The sequence below is a fragment of the Echinops telfairi genome, unplaced genomic scaffold (genome assembly GCF_000313985.2).
Source record: "Echinops telfairi isolate 266 unplaced genomic scaffold, ASM31398v2 ScPeMD7_23;HRSCAF=83, whole genome shotgun sequence".
NCBI classification, from domain to species: domain Eukaryota; kingdom Metazoa; phylum Chordata; class Mammalia; order Afrosoricida; family Tenrecidae; genus Echinops; species Echinops telfairi.
The window spans coordinates 77,893,684-77,901,508 of NW_022103920.1; positions in this window are offsets into that span (position 1 = coordinate 77,893,684).

Consider the following 7,825-nt stretch of genomic DNA (forward strand, 5'->3'; position numbering starts at 1 on the left):
AGGCCTACTAGATTAATACATATTTTAATAAAGCAAGGAGGGCATTAAAATGGTAAGTATATAGTAGGCCCAGGCCACCATTCATTGGGCATCTTCAAAGCAAGGGAACTGAACCAAAGTCCAACCACCGCCAGTGTTATACCCTTGGTATAGCAATCATCTACTTATTCTCACACTATGAGATTTCGGCCTCAAGGCCAAGGGCTACAGGTGAGTTTAAGGTAAAGCCCCGTTCGCTTAGTGGGGTTTCCACAGTGAGTCCTTTGGGTGTGGCATATGAAGGATGGTGTGTGCCTCGAAAGAACTGGGTCTAAAGTCCCAGTTGTCTATAGTACATGGCCTGGGTCACCAAGGGTTGGATTGCAATTAGGTAAAAAGTGTCCAATTAGGAACATAACACCAGAGATAACCTCTCATTGGGCTCTATATAAGTATTGTTAAGCGTTTTTTTCCTCAACCCTCCACGTTTTCCTACCAATAAAAATGTGCTTGCCTGCTCCGAGTACATGCTCCCCTCCCCACATCTTGACTTGAATTTCCAGTATGATTTGCTTATCACTCTGATGGAGCATCTGTTGATTTGAGGTGATCTTAGCCCAATTTTGTATGGCAGCAACTAAAAGGTAATCTCCTCCCTCAATCTCAAAAAACTTAGTCCAGCAGAGGTGAGGTCTCTTCTGTCTACATGGTTTTTAAAGATGTGTCTATAGAGGGGGTGATGTATGCTTCAGGGGTGCTAAGCACTGAACAATTGCCTTTTTAACTTCTGAGATAGTTAACGTTTATTTTGCCAACCTGGCTGATAAACACATGTGGGGTTAATTGAAGGGTGAAGGGATACATGGCTGGTGAGCCTCGCCTTTGTCATTCTAGGGTCTCTTGCTTTCTGATCTTTGGACCAGGGTGCAGCTGCCTTAGCCAGTTCTCTGCTTCAGCTGGCAAGGCTCACTTCCTGCAAGACATCCCTGAGGAGAAGCCACATGGACCTACCCCGATGCAGTCCTGGGTGCTGGAGCAGCCGTGTGGAGACCCCTGCCAGCGCTGAGATGCTTACATGTTCATGGATTTTACTTTCCTCCTGCAGTCGGCGTCAGTGTGTGTTTTGTGAGGTGGAGGAGGACTTTGTGGATTGGTGTAGGACATATGGGTCAATGTTGGACTCGTGGGCTTGGGCAGCACTGGGTTGGGATGTTTTTTCATGTGTACTTGCCCTTTATATAAAACTCTCTCTTATACATGAGTTTCTGAGGATTTGTTTCTCTAATGTACCCAGACTAACACAAATTCCTAGAATGAGATGTCTCCCTGGCCCATGAATTAGGAAACTGAACTTTGTAAACAGATATGATCGATTTTGTAATAACTACAGTTTCCTGCCTTCAATCTCTGCTTCCAGGCCCTTTTACAAGATGTAATGTGGCTCTCCCTCCTTTCCCTCAGAAGCAGAGTCTATTTCTCTACCTTGAATTTGGCCTGGTTTGGGGACTTGCTGGATCAATAAAATGTGATAGAAGTGACATTGTCTGAATTCTGGGAGGCAAGCACTGAGGAGGCCTTGGAGTTTCTGCCTTTGCATCCAGGGAATGCTACCCTGAGGCCTTCCCATGAAGAAGCTAGTTTTTCTGCCTGGAAGATGAAAAGCCGTGTGGTGGAGAACTGAGGCTTCCCACGTAACGGGCAGCACCAACGGCCAGACATGTGAAGGAGGCCTTCTTGGATCTTTCAGCTCAGCGCATCCTTCCATTGAATGCAGTCACATAAAAAAGTCATGGTAAAACAGCAAATAAATTACTTTTGGCTCAAACACTGAATTGGGTGGTAGCTTTTTGGGCAGCAACCGCCCCTCCCCCAAATTCACTGCCATCAAGTTGATGCTAGCTCATAGAACAGGGGAGAACTGGCCCTGTGAGTTTCTCAGACCATAATTCTTTTCAGGAGAAGAAAGCCCTATTTTTTCCGTGGCTAGTGGTTTTGAACGCCTGACCTTGCAATTAGCTGCTCAAGTGTAACCTGTACACCACCAGTGGTCCCGCTAATGTAGCAAACAGCTACTCAATTGACAAGAAACAGCTTTTATTCTTTCTGCTCTCCCAGTGAGATTGTGGAGATAGTTTGCAGAAAGATAAAGAATATGAATTTATCATTCATTTCCCGATCCTTCTGGGTTTTAGAAGGATCTTAATTTCCTGATATAGAAAACTGCCTGGATAGCAGTAATGAGTGATTGATCTTTTCATTAGTACAGTGTTTAAGTGCAAAAGGAGATTCTAATATAATGCTCCTACATTGGTACTGATTTAGCCATTCCATTGATGGAAATATATTTTTGGACAACATATATATATATCTTAGTGGTAGAAATGAAAATGACTTTACTTGGGAATTCTGAGAGCTTAATTGCTTAATAAATGCCAATACTACTGAATGAGGTCCAGTAATTCTATACAGCGTACTCACCCACCTTGATTTTTTTCCACTTCAGGGTGCACTTGTTCGCTGGGGGCCTCATTGGTGTTCTCCATGAAAAAGCAAGTGTGCTCAAAATGGCTTACATATACGCGTACTTGCACACTTGTTCTTGTCCTTGTGGTCACTGTTTGAGTCATGGTGATGGTTACCTAGTGTAAAGTTGAAGGTTTGTTTGTCCCCCCCCAGGTAAAATAGTTTCAAAAATAATTTTTACACTTGATCTTAGCCAAAAGGCCGAGAAGCGATCAACAAGAATTCTTAAAAGGCCCAGGACACATGAGAAAGTAGTAACAAAATCACTCCTTGGTGTTTCTCGTTACGGGATTGCAACTTAAAGAAAGGTTAAAAGTTGAATGGGGAACCTTAAGCCTTTTAAAAAATGCCCATGCTCATCCATATTTCTTCAAGGACCTAACAGGCTGAACGCTCAGCGTCAAGAGTAAGTGTCTTTTCACCAAGTTGTAGGCAACCGAAAGGGCTTCTCAAAAGACCGTTTTCCAATAGCAACTCAGTAAAATAATAATCTTATAAAAAGATCATGTTTAGAAGGTTGGAAGAAAGAGGAAGATATTGCAAAACTAGGCACCAGAAGTCCTCCAGCAGCTAGGAAGTTCAAAAAGTCAATAAATGAAGCTAAATACTCATGTTCTAAAATCATTTTTCAGATAAGATAGATAGGTCTTTTCCACCTTAAATTCTCATTTGACAGTATCCCAGCACATGTCTTGGCTATTAATACACCAGGGTGGCCTTAGGGAGACTTTCAAAAAGTGGTTCTTAAGACACTGATTTGCTTCTCTCTGGACTCATGAGTCATTTGGACACGAGCATTGCATTTAAGAGGTAGTCACTTTCTCACCTGTGAGGAGCTGGTAGGAGAAAAACACATGATTATCGAATTGAAGATTCAATAAACACATTCTTTCATTTTCAAAGTAGATTTGTACAACACTACTCTCTGCGAGCATCAGGAACCTTCTGTGGCTGGATCTTCTGTGGGGAAGGAGTGACGTGTCTTCATATGTCCCAGGTCTGTGGCTCTCACCACGTGCCTCCCTCCATCAAATAAGGGCGGGAGGCAAATATTGAGCAAACACAGATACTCCACCTTTGAAAACATAAGGAATGTCAGCTTTCATCATCTTTTTAGAATCTTTATTTCTGTGACATTGGGGCTATTTTGATGGGGAAATATTTGCTGCTAGGAATATTCTATAACAGTGGTTCTCAACCTTCCTAATGCTGCGACCCTGTGATACAGTTCCTCATGTGGTTGTGACCCCCCTCCATCAAATTATTTTCGTTGCTGCTTCATAACCATAATTTTGCTACTGTTATGAATTGGGCGATCCCTGTGAAAGGGTTGTTCAGCCCCCAAAAGGGGCCATGACCCACATGTTGAGAACCGCTGTAACAATTATTTAAAAGATGGATTTCCAGTTTTCAGAAATTGCTGAGATATTTTGAAGTCTTGGTTTAGGTATGGAAGCTTATCTGAGCCAGGGCTCAGGGGTGTACTTTTAAATTAACCGAACCTAATTGTATTGCATTGGATAAATCTGCTACACAAGACGTCTTTAAAGTGTCTGAGAACCAGGATATTACTTTGAGAACTGAAGTGTTCCTGACCCAAACCATGGTATTTTCAACTGCCTCATATGCATTTGAAAGTTGGGCATTGGATAAGGAAGACATATGAGAAGTTGATGCATTAGATTTATGGTGGTGGTGAAGAATATTAAATGTACCATGGCCTGACAAAAGAATAAACAAATCTCTCTTGGAAGAATTACCGCCAGAATATTCTTAAGAAGCAAGGCCGGTGAGGCTTCATCTCAAGGATTTTGGACGTTTTATCAGGAGAGGCCAGTTCTGAGCAAAGGACACCATGCTTGGTAAAGCAGAGGGGCAGATCAAAAGAGCCAAAGCCTTGATGGGATGGATTGACACAGCAGCTGCAACAAGGGGTTCCAACAATAGTACTTATGAGGGTGGCCGAGGACTCTGTGTTCTGTTCTCTTGTCCTTGGGGCCTCTGTAAGTTCTTACTGGCTCAACACCACCTAGCAACAACAATAATTCTATTTTTCTTCCAAAGGGAGTATGTTCAATCTTACATAATTGTAAAAAGGTAAATGCAGGACATGTCCACTTTGTGTATGTTGAGGGAAACTAAGATGGAAATTGTAGCATTCAAGGGTTTTCGGGTGTCGTGTTATATTTGCATATTGCATGTTTCTAAACTTTTACACCTAGTCTTTGTGCGACAGTAATGGTGCTTCATATCTGGATTTCTATACACTATTGGAAAAGAGCAATGATACAGTGGTTGTGGCTCAGCTTTTAACCGAAATGTTGGCAATGCAAACCCACCAGCTACTCCATGGACGAAAGATGTGGCAGCCAGCTTCTATAAAGGTTACAGCCTGGAAACTCTGTCCGGCACTTCCTCTAGCCTGCCCTAGACTTGCCCTGAGGCAGAATTGATTTGGTGGCAATGGGTATTGTATTTGCGTAGTTATTTTTTAGTGACTAGGTAATCTCAAAATGTTACTTTTGACCAAAAGAATTACCTTATACCTGTACAAGTCAGATTTGGTGAGTAGATAAGTAGAATAAAATATCATTTAAAAATAGTATACAAGTTTCATATTTTTCTTCTAAATGAATTTTTATTTGTGCCAAGGTAAGTGAGAGGGAAAAGTTTATTAAAAGCTTTTGAAACAAATAAAAGAAAATTATGTTAAATCTAATATTGCCAGTAAAGAAAACAAATTGGCACACAGTCGAGGCATTTTAATTGGTCTTTTTAATTTTTTTTATTTCTTATTGTAATGATCTCTCTTTGTGGCATGGATTTTGTGCTGGCCGGCCAAGTGACTCAGGAAGCAGCTTTGTGGTAGTAGAATAGCTTTGTTTCAACTATATAATGCATAATGTGCCAGGCAATGTCCAATTCAATGAAATATAGTTTATGGAGGGACGAATTCACGTAATAGCCTAAGGTGGCTTAGTCAAATTTATGATAGCCAATTGGTCGGCCAACACAATATTACCCAATTAGCAGCCTTGGCTTTATGAATCAATTGCATTATCTATTTTTGGATTTCAGCATCTCTTGTGGTCAATCATCTTTCAACATTAAGTACCCAAATGCAATTTCAAACTAAGGAAGCCAGAATCATTGAATAGCATAGATGCTTGGCCAGTTGTTTTATGATGCTGGTTATAGAGAAAGCTAATATGTCTCTGTTGATGGTAATCATGTGTTTCTAACAGTGCTACTATCAAATTAAATAGTAAGGAAAATAGCTTATTTGTTTAAAATATTCACAAGGCAAAGATAATCAGATATATAAAGCAAAGAAGGAAAAAGATTTTAATTTTATTGTCTTATTAATCATTGGCTGGTGGTGTTTCCTCATTAGCGATTTTATTTGGTGAGGAAACGAACCCACTTTACTCTGTAGAAAGTTGCCCCCCCCCCCACATGCCATTCGGTGCAGCTTAATTGTACATTTTAATTTTTTTTAATGAACTGAGAAAAAAGTTAACATGGAAGGAAGACACAACAGTGAAACACCTCTATACAGAACAGATCTAGGACAATTCATTAACAAACATATTATGTAAAACTTGTTCATCTAACGATTAATGTATCTGTTGACCATTTTGTTCAACTCACTACCCTTGAGAGGCTTTGGAGTGTTTCTGTCTGTTTCTAAAAGTGCACGCGCACACACACACACACACACACACACACACACACACCCAAACAACCTAATCTGTCTTCAGTAATTCTAGCTAATTTTATGACACTTTTATAACTGGTAGAACTGTTTTATATACTTGTATACATATAATTTCTATACATATGATTAGTATTCATGTATACCATGCTCATCAACACTTAAGCATTGTTTAAAATCTAAAACCTTTCTTGAACATTTATTTTTAAGGACTTCTGTTCAGGTGAGCTAAATATTTTTGGCAAATTCTTAAAGAATTTCTAAGAATGTGGAATAAAATATTTGGGGGGGGGGATGAAATCCTTGAATATATAGTTGGATGGAAAACAAAGAGAAACACCAGAAAAGAATGCTGAAACGTAAGCAAACATTGGAGCCATGACTCATGTTCCACCCCTTGCCCAGCACATTGTTGTTGTTGTTCTTAGGTGCCAAAGAGTCAGTTGCAAATCACAGGGGCCCTTGTACCACAGAGCCAAACACTGCTCAGCCCTGTGCCAGCCTCACAATTGTTCCCACACATACATTTGAGCCCATTGTTGCAGCCACTGTGCCAATCCATCTTGTTCAGGGTCTTTTTTTCTCTACCCCTCTACTTTGTCAAGCATGAAATCCTTCTCCAAGGACTGGTCTCTCCTGACAATATTTCCCAAGTGTGTAAGACAATCTTGTCATCCTTGCCTCCAAGGAGTCATACAAACGATAGATTTGTTTGTTCTTTTGGCAGTCCACGGTACTTTGAATACTCTTCACCAGCACCACGATTCAAATGCACTAAGTCTCCTTCAACTTTTCTTATTTAATGCCCAACTTTCATATGTGTATGAGGCAATTGAAAATACCACGACTAGGGTCAGGTGCACCTTAGTTCTCAAAGTAACACCCTTGCTTTTCAATAACCTGAGGAGGTCTTGTAGTGTTAGGTCTAGGATAATTTCTTACTGCTGTCTAACTCTTCATTCGTACTCTTTGGCTTCAACATGGTGTCCTATTTCCATTACAAGCCACTTCAGTTCACTGTTGGTGACTCTTGGCTGAGGAAAATATTGACCTTAAAAAGAGTGCAGGAGATCAGTTTTATCCTGGTACCATTAGATTGACTGGATGGGTAAAAGAAGTAGAAATCGAAATCAGCAACCTGTGAAAAGCGCTGGTGAAACATTCAACTGCTAACCAATAGGCTGCCAGTTGAAACCCAGCCAGTGGTTCTACAGGAAAAAGATTTGATCAGCTCCTTGTTAAAACTTGCAGCAAAGGCAGCTATTTGGGCAGTTTTACTACCGGTTGCTATGTGTCAAAAGTAAGTCAAGGGCACCCAACAAGAGCAGCAACAGAACTGTCCTAAAAAATAATGTCTAAACAGGAATAAAAAAATCCTGTCTTAGGCGTCTACCCTTTTTTCTCCCCTATGCACATTTTAATATTAATATGAACATATTTATACTGTAAAAGTAAGTAAAGTAATTTCAGAAGATGAAAGTAATAAAAAGAAGGAACTATTTGTATATGTATATATAATATGAAAATATTTTAAAAACACATATATAATATTTAAAAAAATTACTTACAGGGAACTTTTGAAGTAGGAAATAATCACAAAACAGATCA